A 13,564-nucleotide genomic window follows, 5' to 3' on the forward strand; every position below is an offset into this window, starting at 1 on the left:
TTTCTTTTAGGCTTTTAATTAATATAATATATATTTATGGACTATAAATGGACTTACGTACTTTCGCAATTTCTTTTATTGTCCAATTTTAAATTGTGCAAAACATTGGCACTTTTTACGATATTCCATAGTCACTACTTATAAATAAAAAGTTTACACTACATTAAACACAAATTACGTGATATCTCATTCTTCCTAAAAAAATGAACTTACAGCACTTTCAAAATAAACGGTCATTTATTATGTAAAATGGAGAAATAAATTGTGAAAGATTACAGTTGGAGAATGATGGTAGTTCAGCAAATTGCCAATAGAGTGCAATAGTACACAGATGCTTTACAGATTCCGCCGTAAGCTATCATTCCAAATAGAGAAGTAAAACTAAATTAGAAATGATTATATCTGGATAGCGATTATTCTACAAATAAATATATAGAATTTTTAACTAAATGTATGTGTACTTTATTATAACATAATTTAATAAGTAAAATAGATGCTCAGTTAATATTTTGAAGAAGTGTTAAAAGCAATCAATCATCAATTCTAATAGTCATCATCAAGTCTAATAGTTTTAATATTGTTTTTATGTTTAATATTAACATTTATGTGTATATATATTTTATTGAAACACTGTGTGTATGTGTAATTTTAATTTGTTTATATAGTTTGCTCCATTTGCGTACAAATTGTTTCATTTTATTTATATAAGAAACTGATAAGTATCATTTTACTTTAGACTTTATATAATTTGCAAATTTTAAACGTGTTAAAAACGTATTAAACGTATTGATTTCTTATATATAACACAGAACTTAGCTGTTTCATACATTTTCGTTTGACAATTACATATAAATGTTTACAATTCAATTGCATCAATTTTATTTAACAAATAATAAAAAAAAATTGTCAAGATGATTACAAACAACGTTATAAGTAGATAAAATGATCAATACCAAAAAAAAGCTTTTTAATCTATTTTCAGGGAAAGAAAAAACTTTGTAATTTACATGTGAACAAAAATTTTAATTTCTTATAAATTATATAATTGTATCATTACTATCGACGAAATTTCCATAGCTCCAGAATTTTACATATTCTTTATAAGTTATTAATAGTTGCTGACTGTAATAATGATATTGAATTCCTATTTCACTTGTTTTGGTTTATTTTTTCTAAATTTCGCATGTTATTTCTATTATTGTAATATTTGTATTGCAAATTCTAGGTCTATCACTTCTTTCTCTGATGAGAAATTAAATAAGAAGGAAGACTAAAAAGTTGCGCAAATTAAGCGTTATTAACATACAAATGAAATAAAAATCTTCAAATAGACATTGTAAATAAAACGTTACTTTAAGTGCTAATAAAACTTCGCACATCATTCTTTTCAAATTAATTTTTAACATAAATGTTTTGATACTAATCTAAATAAATTTAAAATATATTTGTTTACTTTTGCAATAAACTTGCTTTTACGTGGGTTTATCTGTGAAGCTTCACTGATTGCGTGTTTAACCGCGACAGTTTTACGTTTACCTCAATTGTACAAACGTTAATGCCTGATCTAATAAATTTGGATACATACTTCAGGTGGTTTTATCCTCGCAGAAAAAACGATGAAAGAATAATAGAGGATAATGTTTTCTCTTCCTTTTCACCTTATCGGTAATCAGCAATTGCGTCGAACACCTGCGCCGTTTCCATGAACGCTTACAATGGTCACTTCGTAGACCAACGAGCCCCGAACTAATCGTGTCTGTGTGAAACACCAGCCACGTACATATATACGTATCGGAGCATAAGTTTACAATGCGGATTCGGTCTAATGTGTGGTCATGTAAACGCACAGCGTAACGACGTCATGAACAACGCATCATGCAATAAATTTCCTCATGCCTATAATATTTATTACTATTATGCTTCATTCGACTTGATATTTCTGTTATTACTGCTTCATTGTTACCTGATATAACCTCCATTTTTTATACGTAAACTTATTTATATTAAACTTTGTTTATGACTAAATAAACCTACATTCTTATAAGAAGAATGAAAATTAAAAGATGGTATGAAAATATTACTTGTTTTGATATTTTGTTATACATAACTGCAATTAACTTAAATATTTAATTTTATTCGTTCAGTAGTTTTTCAGTTTCTAATAGGTGGATTTAAAATAATCATAGTGTGTGAACAGTAATTAATAATAATAAGTACGTGGAAATTATTTAACAACGATTTATTTTTTGGATCAATGCATTTGACAAGATTCAACGATTATTATTAAGTCATCTTCTCAAATTACTTATAACATGCTATATTTTTTATATAATTATATTAGTCTTCTGTTTCAAAGTATCTGGTATTTCTACCGGATTTTCTTTCCCCGTTGAGTGCACTGCCACGTGAAAATCTCAATATATACATATGTATTCCAGTTGATCTAGCGGTTTTATTGGAACACCTGCCTTCATACTGTAGCAAATTCCGCAAGCTTCAAAACTATTCTTTATTCAAACGTTGCAGCAGGATCGTCTGTTCTAAAATTATCGGCAGAAAACACAATTAAAAGTCCGCTTTGGCTAAAGTACTTTCTCGAAACCATTGCTGAGCAAATTCTCGACAACAGTCCAGATTTCCACTTTGTGCATAGCAGGGCACCATCGCACACTCCACTTACACATTTATGGCAGCAAGCACGCTCGGAATTTTCCCTTTACCGTTCAAGCATTACATTGTCAACGCGTATAAATTTACGCTATTCAAGTGTTCGCTTTTACCATGTTGAAATTAAAAAGTTCAAATAGCAGTATCAAATATGAGGCGTATGATTATTGTGATACCATTAGCGATACGTTCACGCGTTAATTCGAAAGCTTGCTTCGTTAGCCCTCTTCTTATCCAGCTTGCAATTTGATTATATAAAGTATACAAAATTATGTGGTGAAATTATATGATTGTATAATCAATATTATCTTTGCAACGTTTAAATTAATATATGATTTTAGATTTTATTAAGAAAACGATATACATTAGCAGAAAATATAATTGCAGATGGAAATTGCAAAAATTATTAAATGTGATAATTATGAAATATTACAAACAAGTTTCACTAAATAATGTTTTAGTTGTAACACCTACGATATTTATGCAGTTTCGATTTGTCCCATGCATTTCCAAATAATTACTTATTATAATGGCATTATATAACAATTTCTACAGTCGTGTCAAGTTTTACAGTCGTTTTTTATTTAATCTGGAAAATATACTTCGTGTAACGAAATGAGAACATTGTATTAAATATATCAATAATATGTTCATTACATCGATTGAGTTGCACATTTATTATAAGAGATATTTATTTATTAACTACTATATTTTATAGCTATACCTATATTTTCAAATTTGTAATGTTATTTCCTCAAGGTTGAACTAAAATATCTAGAATGGAGTAAATAAAAACGTTTAATAAAAATGGTGTAGGATGCCTCAAGGCAAACGCGAATAAGAGTTCGAAAAACCCGATATCTTGCCGAGGATGCTTATTTCAAGTTCCACCGTCCTTTTATCGGAAAAAAGAGAGATACTAGTAGTCAGTGACCAACCAGAATCAAGAAGTAACGTCCATTAGGGTAAACCGCCACGTTACCGACCACTGACTTCAAGTACCTATCTGACCAGCAACTTGGTCCTTAGGGACAGAGTACTGAGAATACGAGAGAACCTTACTATTGAGTCGAAAGTACAATGAATCACATAAATATTCTTAGTATCATACTATTTTGTATTTAATAATCAATTCTGATGTATCAAGAGTCTAGTAATTTAATGGGATTAAAATATCGCGAAAAACACTTATTGCATTTTGCTGCAAAAAATTCTTGTAGCAAAAAATCGCTATAGCTAGTAATTATAGCAATTACTGATTATTTGCTATAATTACTAGGTATAATAGCTCACTTATTGTAGGTAGTAATTTGAAATTTGAAACCCCAAATAAGTGGTTGAAACTAATGATATTTTTTTACAAATATTCTTAAGAGAAATTGATCGGTTGTCAGTCATCTTATCGATTATTAAATTACTTTATAGAAATATTTTTATAAACTTCCTTGTAAAAATAAAATGATTGTATAACAATTATTTTTATACTGAAAATATTAATGAAACGCGTGTTTTATTTTTTATCAAAGTAGAAGCTTCAAACTGATATAAAACTGGTATAATTATTTAATTATACTCTTATCTTGTTGCCAAAATATTTGAAATATTTTTTATTTAAAAATATTTCAAAATTGATATTTTTTAATATCTGCATTTTAATATTATTTTACGTAAAATAATAAAGTTTAACATGTTCAATATGCTTCCGTCCATAAAATCAATTTAACATTAAATTTTAATAGATAGAATAATAAATATTTCTATCTTTATTTGATAATATTTCTTTGGTAATTTTAAATTAAATTGTATATTCGTATATTCGTAGTTCGTTTTAAAATTATTAATATCCGTTCCGAAATTACATTATCATTGTTAATTAATTTCTGTTAATAGATATTGGATACAATGTCCTTTCTTGTAAATTAACATTTATTTACCAACTTTGTAATTGGTTTACATCTTGAATGCATTTTGCAATTATGATAATTAAATTGAATTGGAGCATAATATTCATTTATACTTGGTACAAAAACGTTTTAATTTGCATCGTAGTTTAGAGATTCTCTTTAATTGGAGAAGAATTATTAAATTACAATGTAGTCAAATTTAATAATTAAACGCTTATTTATACGATGTATAAATTAACGATAATGGAGCTATTAGTATTAGTGATTTTTGTTATGCGGATTAAGACAAATAGTTAGATGTACACTTGCAGAGTTACACTAATTTGTTAATACAAGTTATGGATTTACATTTATTCTTGTTTAACACTCTAATTATGTAATAACAAAAATGTACTGAATTACGTGATAGTTTAGTTAGTCAATTGTCAAAGAAATTAGTGTTATGTTTATTGTTATGCATATGATAACAAAATAATATAGAATCATATTAGATTAGTTCAGAACTGATATCGAATTTTGATTTGTCATTACCATATCATAAAAGAAGCGGTGCAAAACAATTAACGAGTGTAGTTAATAGTTTCAAATTAATTTACTAATTTAAATGCCGGAAGATAACAAATATACTCTAGTTTCATATACGATAGTGTAATAAAGTACTATAATACAGTGTAAAAGAAAAAATTAAATTCCATTAAACAACATAAGCTATATAGTTTAATAACCGTAACTATAAGTGTGATACATTACTTAACTATAAACGTAAATTTAATTAAGCTGAATGTCTAGTGTAAGTCTAGTAATGTGTCTTGAAAATATAAATATTTCTGATTAGTAAATACTAAATATTGCCTATCCCTGCAATAAAGGGAAAGACAGTAAAGGTCTTAAAATTACATTTGGAAATATTCAAAAACAATGAAACAGTTTTAGTGTTCAAGTACTATTACTATAGTCCCTGGTCATCCAATTAGGACCCACGTACAAAAATTTTACTTTTATGGCTATAACATGTCATATATGTAAAATTGTCTTAGGTCATGCAAATTATTACTAAATACGTTGATAACGATATATACATAGCATAGTTTGTTACTATCGTGATAATAAATTGCGTGAGTGATGAGCGATTAAGAGCCATGCTAGAGTTTACGTTAAGCTCGAGTATCGAAAGCGTGTGAGATCAAATTTAGTGAACGGAGCCTAATCAAAAGACTAGTTTACAACTCTCCAACCACATTATCTGAGTTGAAAAGAATTGCAAATATTTGTGAAAATAATGAAGATGGAAAAAAGATATAAAAATAAAGGTAAAAGCAAAGGGGTAGAAATACATGATATTAACATGTGTTAATAATTTTATGTATTGTAATAGTGTATCATGTTAGTAGTCAATAAATAATATCATTACAATTTGAACAAGCCTTTTAATTTTACGGAAAACGTGAAAAATGCTAAAAATTTTTAGTGATCCTAATTCGATGACCAGGGATTGTACAGTGGTTCTTATTAATATTCAGATACCAAAGTCTTCTACCTACTATTATTCCCTATATTTAACATAAATTAAATTAACAGACTTTTTGTATTATTTTATAAACTATACTCCCTTTACAATAAGAAGACAAATTTTATTTATTTAAATTAATTTATAGTATACTTAATAATATGTTGAGGAATGCTACAGCCATTAACCCCTTGGCTACTGTGGGCGCTTATAGGCGCTTAGAAATTTTGTGTTTGTATTACTGAGACCTATAGGCGCCCACTTTTATACCAACAGAGTTTTTTCCTAGCGATTAAAAAGTTTTTATAAAAAAGAGTTATGACGGCGTGTTATAACATTTGTCATTTGTATTATCCTTTGTACATAAAGGAAGGATAAAAAACTGTATAGAAAGGCTTTAGCTTTGCTTTTTATAAATAAGAATATTTGACTTTTTATTATAATAAATAAGACCATAATCACATTTCTCAGAAAAAATCACCGTAGCGAAAGGGTTAAGGAACATTCATACGTTCTTTTGTTACCGATACCTCGTAAAATTGTATGCAAACACAATTCATAGAATTAATATTACAATTTAATTATAAATAACCATTTTGTAAATGTCAATGCAATTTATCTATCTTACTTCTCAAGATTTTTAAAAATATTTGACTTCAATTTAATAGAAAATGGTTCTTGTGAATAACATGATGCAGTAGCTTTCAAATCCGGGGACATGTTCCATCTATTAACTAGAGCGGTAGATGTTCTTGAAATTGCTGGCTGTTATCTTTCCCGATTCGTTCGCTTCTTGAATCTATCGGAAATGAGAGTGAGAAACATAAAATGTGAGGGAAATAGAAAGATTTAACAGCTATTTAACAGTTATAGCAGCAGTCTTATACAGTTATAGTGTACAGTCAAGCGCAAATCTGACTTTCGTATAAAACTTCAGAAATTTGCAAATTTTTGAAAATTGCTGGAAATCGGAGTATTAAAAATTTTCACAGTTGAAAATTCACAGTTGAAAATTTTTAAATAAAAAATTTGATCATTTTGAAATACAAACATTTTACACTTTAGATGTTCTGTGGTTTGTAAATTTGTGAATACAGATATTCAAAGAATATAGAAATTCGCAAAACTTAGAAATCTGAGAATTTAGATATTTGAAAATTTAAGAAATTTAAGAATTTGAAAATTTGTAGAGTTGGACATTTGCAAATGTGGAGATTTTCGGAATTTGGGAATTTGAGAATTCGGAGGTTTGGAGATTTGGAGAATTGGAAAATTGGAAATTTGGAGATTTGGAGATTTGGAGATTTGGAGATTTGGAGATTTGGAGATTTGGAGATTTGGAGATATGGAGATATGGAGATTTGGAGATTTGGAGATTTGGAGATTTGGAGATTTGGAGATATGGAGACTTGGAGATTTGAATACTTGGAGATTTGGAGATTTGGAGATTTGGAGATTTGGAGATTTGGAGATTTGGAGATTTGGAGATTTGGAGATTTGGAGATTTGGAGATTTGGAGATTTGGAGATTTGGAGATTTGGAGATTTGGAGATATGGAGACTTGGAGATTTGAATACTTGGAGATTTGGAGATTTGGAGATTTGGAGATTTGGAGATTTGGAGATTTGGAGATATGGAGACTTGGAGATTTGAATACTTGGAGATTTGGAGATTTGGAGATTTGGAGATTTGGAGATTTGGAGACTTAAGTATTTGGAGATTTGGAGATTTGGAGATTTGGAGATTTGGAGATTTGGAGACTTAAGTATTTGGAGATTTGGAGATTTGGAGATTTGGAGATTTGGAGATTTGGAGATTTGGAGATTTGGAGATTTGGAGATTTGGAGATTTGGAGATTTGGAGATTTGGAGATTTGGAGATTTGGAGATATGGAGACTTGGAGATTTGAATACTTGGAGATTTGGAGATTTGGAGATTTGGAGATTTGGAGATTTGGAGATTTGGAGATTTGGAGATTTGGAGATATGGAGACTTGGAGATTTGAATACTTGGAGATTTGGAGATTTGGAGATTTGGAGATATGGAGACTTGGAGATTTGAATACTTGGAGATTTGGAGATTTGGAGATTTGGAGATTTGGAGATTTGGAGATTTGGAGATTTGGAGATTTGGAGATTTGGAGATTTGGAGACTTAAGTATTTGGAGATTTGGAGATTTGGAGATTTAAGGATTTTGGGATTTAGGGATTTAGGGATTTTGAAATTTTGAAATTTGGAGATTTAGAGATTTAGGGATTGGGAAATTTAGAGACTTGGAGATTTGGGGATTCTAAGATTTGGTCATTTGGACATTTGGAAGTTGAAAACTTTCAAAATTTGAACTTGAAAATTGAAAAATTTGAACATCTGAAAATTCAGTAATTTAGAATTATGAGTACCTGTAATTTGTTATATTTTCAAATGTGGATATTTACAAATGTAGAAGTCGAGCATTATAGGAATTTGAAAAATTCAGAAGCATATAAATCTAGAAATTTACGAATTTGAGAGAACTCTAAACTTGAAAACTTATGAATTTGTAATTTTTGGTGCTTGCAAATCTAAAAATTGAAAAACTGCAGTTAATTTCCATGCCCATGTTCGTAGATTACCCAATCTTGATCTACCCTCAACTGTCAAATCCCCCAAAATCCTTGAAAATAAAAGAGTTGCCATTTTCTAATAGGAGTTCAAATATATTTCATTAATAACGACGAAAATAAAAATTTGTACGTTTAACAAAATTATTTCATGGACTAAATATTTCCATTATTTCTTTAAATAAAACAATTACAAAGATTATATATTGTTTATAAAGTAAACATATATTGATTATAAAGTAAACAATATATAAACATTATTTTTCCAATTTTTAACCTGTACTAAATCGTATTGTTAATAACGAGTAAAAATGAAGAAACAATTCAATTACACTCGTTTCATGAAAAAGTTTCAAAAATTGACAAACTCTCCGCAGATTAAGCGACGAATATTCATTTCGACTGAAATACCAGAAAAATCTTCTACAAAATCTTCACAATAAACAAAGTACTTGAAGCAGCATTCCACTTCGGAGAAAAATCTTGTTAATTAAAGACAAAGGCATTCTGTATCCTAGCTCTTTGAATAAAGTTAATACATTTCCTTTTATCAGAAGTCCCGTATTTGCTGCGAACTTACGTAAAATTCTCTTACATTAAACTCAATGCTGTTTTAAATCCTTACGGGTCTGCTTTCAGCTTGTTTCCGTTGACGGTGATGCTCGTAATAGTGACACGGTCAAAAGCGGAAGAAAGAAAGTCATTTGAAAATAGAGTTTTCGTAGAGCATTTTCATAGAAATGAAAACAAAGTTGCCGTCCGCAACTTCCACTGTTTCAGAGCGCAATGTTACTTAAAGTTTTTCAAGTGGAGCCGGTTATTAAAATCCGCGTTATTCATCGAAAAATACGAAAGGTTCATCGAAGGTACAAACTTCTTGGCTTTTTCGCCATTTATGAAAATCGTTGGAGCGCGTTTAATATCGGAAATTAAACTCGCAAACTCTCGATAACGATTCGCTTTACTTGCCAACTGAGAGACCGATTTCCAATAAAATCTGTTCCGTAATCATTCTGTCTGTCGCGCTTCCCTTTCCTAACTTTGTTTTTGTTTCCTCAGCTTTATCACAAGGAGCTTGTTCGCTGTACTTACGCTCAGGATACTCCTGGAATATTGGAATTTTTCGAATAAAATTTCACTTAATCGTTAACGACGTTGCCGCTAATCGTTATTTGTATTTATTACGCGGTTATTATGAGTCGTCGAATTAATCTTGAATTATATTGAAATTTATATTCTGAGTTGAAACGATGAGTTGAAAATTAAAATTGAGTTGAACATTGAATCTGGGTTGAAACGATGGTAAACAAAATTATTGTACTCGAGGAATTTGTTTTTTAAGATGAAACTATGAAAACTAATTATAGTTTTTAGTGTTATGTACGATTTAAGATATTATTATTTTTATAAACTAAAACATTTTTGTGATGAGATCGAATTTTTTACTGTTCTGTATCATGCAAGTTTGGGATTTGAAAAATTTGGAGGTTAGAAAATTTAAAGATTTAGTAGTTTGTAAATTTGAGAATCTGAAAATTTATAAATGTAGACATGTAGAAGTATAGAAATTTGATGAATTGGTATTTAAAAATTGTAGATATTTGTATTTGTAAAGTTTAGTAGTCAAAATGTCCTCTTTGTATTTTGAAAATTTGAAAATTTGGAAATATCAAATTTGACAAACTAAACTTTTAATATTTAAAAATTCTAGATATTTGTATTTTTAAAGTTTGCTACTCAAAATGTCCTTAGAATTTTCGAAATTTGAAAATTTGTAAATATCAAATTTGACAAACTAAACTTTTATATTTAAAAGTTCTAGAATTTTGTACTTTTAAAGTCTAATAGTCAAAATGTCTGAACTTCTGAATGTGGTGGTGCACACACAGTCAAGTCCCAGGTGTGAAACAGTCAACACATTCCATACAATTCATGTCGACCCTCCATATAAGTTACAGTTTTCTACAATCCTTTATTTTATGAAACAATATTTTATTTCTTCGAAACACGATTTTGTTGTTTATATAACATATAGCAAAAACTCGTAATAATTCAATAATTTTTCAAATGAACCGAAAACGTCTTAATGAAGATTTTTGAGTAAGAATTTATACAGAAGATAATTATTTTAAGATTAATTTAATAATAATTTTAAGATTATCAATAATGTATCAATTACTATCTATATTAGTTATGTGGAAAGTAACGCTTCAGACGATTAAATTAAAACATAAAGCAGTCATATTTTTAAAAACTCTAATTGTGTTCTTTATTTTAAGAGTGACTTGAATCCATTTTTCAAAAAATTCAAGTTAACTGTTATAATACTCACAATTCTCTGTTATCTTTTAACAATCTGCAGCCAACTTATTCAAAATGACTAAGATCTTGTAAACAGAAAATTATCTGATTAATAGAGTGATAAGAATTATTTTAGAAGTAGCTTATGTCAACTTTTGAAACTTTCAAACTGATATGAAGTATACTATGCAGTAACATGTTTTTAGATAAGAGCTCTACTTTATTTCTTCGTTATTATTCAAATTATAGTGATCAATCAGCTCAGACTATTTTGTGAATAATAATTTCATTGAATATATCATTTTAGTTCATTAAGGTGAATAAACAATATAATACAAAATATTACTGATGTCTTTAGCAAATGATAATAGTAACAAGGTTTATTACACATAAATATTATTTGAAAAGTATTAAAGTTTTTTAAGAGACTTATCTCTGACATAAAAGACATTTCACTGTTCCAAAAGTGAGAAGCAATTTGATAAATTTTGAAAGTGGCGGAAAGTTACTAACGGACGCTGAAAACATATTATTTTTTTAAATAATTAAACTAATTTGTTAGAAAATTAACGTAATTTTATTATAGTGATTGATGGATAAATTAAACCCTTTTAAAAAGCGAACTTTCTAAAAAATTATCTAAAATTAACTAACAAGTACGACTTATTTTATTCTTTATTACTAGGAATATAAGCTAAATATTTTAATCTTAAAAAAAATGAAACTAAACAAATGGATAATGCTGTAAATCTTCTCCCTTTTTTATGCATAAAAATTGTTGAAGGTATTAATCACAATTATCTGCTAAAAATTAATAATACATTTTTAAAAATTTATGAAAAAATTTACCTTATAAAATCCAATTTATTTAAATAACAATTTATTTCGTAAACATTTCTTTCAAATTTAATTTATTCGTATAAAAATTTATTGTGAAAAATTTAATCTATTAAAGTAAAAATTGCTTTTATGCGCAGAAAATTATTTTTTAAGATCAAATTTATTAACTCCTTAATTTCAACAACAGTACAGTCATACTTCGAAAAGGGATAATCTTATTAGATCACACAATGCAATTTCTACAAAAATACTATTTCTTCCAAATAATAAAAATTTGATGATTTAAAAATGTTTCACACAATTCCAAACTACTGATTAAATGTGCTTTGATTTTTCATCTTAAAGGGGCATCTCCAATAAATGCGTTCTCGTTATACCATCGAAATCTTCGCGAGCCTTGTTAGAATCTTAATTAGGCGGAAAAGTTTTGTAACAACTTGCAATATTAAACTGTTTCAAAACTGTTTAGTAGGATGGCAAGCTGAACTTTACTTTCTGTAAATTATTCACTCCTTTGCGGATACAGAAGAAATGTTTAAAAAGTACATATTATTCTAAAGTCTAAGCTAGACATACAAGGTGTGATACAGCTTTGCTGAATGTATTCTTATCTCGATTAAGATAAATTTTGATTTCTCAAAAATTTAACGAAAAGTTAAAATACTCTAATCTTCATTAGAGACAAAAGTTTTGTAACTGAAAATATTTACTCACAAAGTCCATCCATTACAATAAGTTTTGTTTACTAAAATTTATTATAATTTTGTTTTGTTATTTGTAACGGCATTTCATATTATTTGTTTTACATATTAATAAACGTCAAATGGTGCAAAATTATATACATATTTATATACAATTTAAATAATATTATATAATATAAAATAAACATCACTTTTATTACATTATTGTTTCGTACGTACCTCCTATTTTTTCTTGTACAAAGTACCTTTTTGCTTATCAATATTTTTCCGTTTATAATCACAAACTAGTTATAAGCATCATAAGTTCAGCAAGTAAACTTCTACAGCTCACTAAAGTAAATTCAAAAATTTTGTGAAAAACACCTGATTTTATTTATTAAACATTTTTTTATAGTTACCCAATAATTTTTATCGAATTTGCATTAAAAATAAAAAAATGTATTCGTTCATCTTAAAAAATAAAATTTCCAACAAAATTAAACCTTAAGTCACTGTAGATCTACGAGAAGATTTAGACTGATGAAAAGAATACTTATTTTAAAAAGTGTAGGTACATCAAATACATTTTTTTCTAGATACATATCTAGTAGATTACTTTGCCTACATGGTTGTCGAGTACGGATTAACATCTGGGCATACATTGAACAAGCTTTTGACATAAATGACAGGAAGCGACCTCCATGTTTTCTGAAGTTATTAGGATAATCGCTTCGGTTGAATACACGCTTCCTTTAAGGCTTCCTCTTCATGACAGCATAAACATTCTCAGTCGGGTTGGCATCAGATTGTAAAAACCAATTTTATGATCTTTTCTAAAATTTCATGATAAAACTGTCTTTTTACTACAGAATTATATTTTATGGTGTGTTTTCTTTTTGTGGGGCAGAGTATATGTATCTGAATATTATTTTGAAAAGTATTCCAAATTTGTCATAACGTGATCATGAAACAGCACGGATAGACATTGTTTATTTAAAATGAAAATATCAGATGTTACTGTAAGTAATGTAATAAATAAATTTATTTAAAAATAACAATATGTAC

General features: G+C 28.1%; 1 protein-coding gene and 1 long non-coding RNA gene across 3 annotated transcripts in view; one reads left to right on the top strand and one right to left on the bottom strand.

Annotated features, from left to right (window-relative positions):
* LOC100881893 (nephrin) overlaps nucleotides 1-13,564 on the top strand; it is a 702,710-nt gene that overhangs the window by 630,396 nt on the left and 58,750 nt on the right. The window lies entirely within an intron of this gene.
* LOC143265660 (uncharacterized) lies at nucleotides 6,022-13,322 on the bottom strand. The gene is made up of 3 exons (XR_013040330.1): nucleotides 13,125-13,322; nucleotides 12,740-12,850; nucleotides 6,022-6,877 (listed from the first exon to the last, which is right to left on the bottom strand). It is a non-coding gene; the product is annotated as an uncharacterized LOC143265660 (long non-coding RNA).

This window comes from Megachile rotundata, chromosome 13 (assembly GCF_050947335.1).
Source record: "Megachile rotundata isolate GNS110a chromosome 13, iyMegRotu1, whole genome shotgun sequence".
NCBI classification, from domain to species: domain Eukaryota; kingdom Metazoa; phylum Arthropoda; class Insecta; order Hymenoptera; family Megachilidae; genus Megachile; species Megachile rotundata.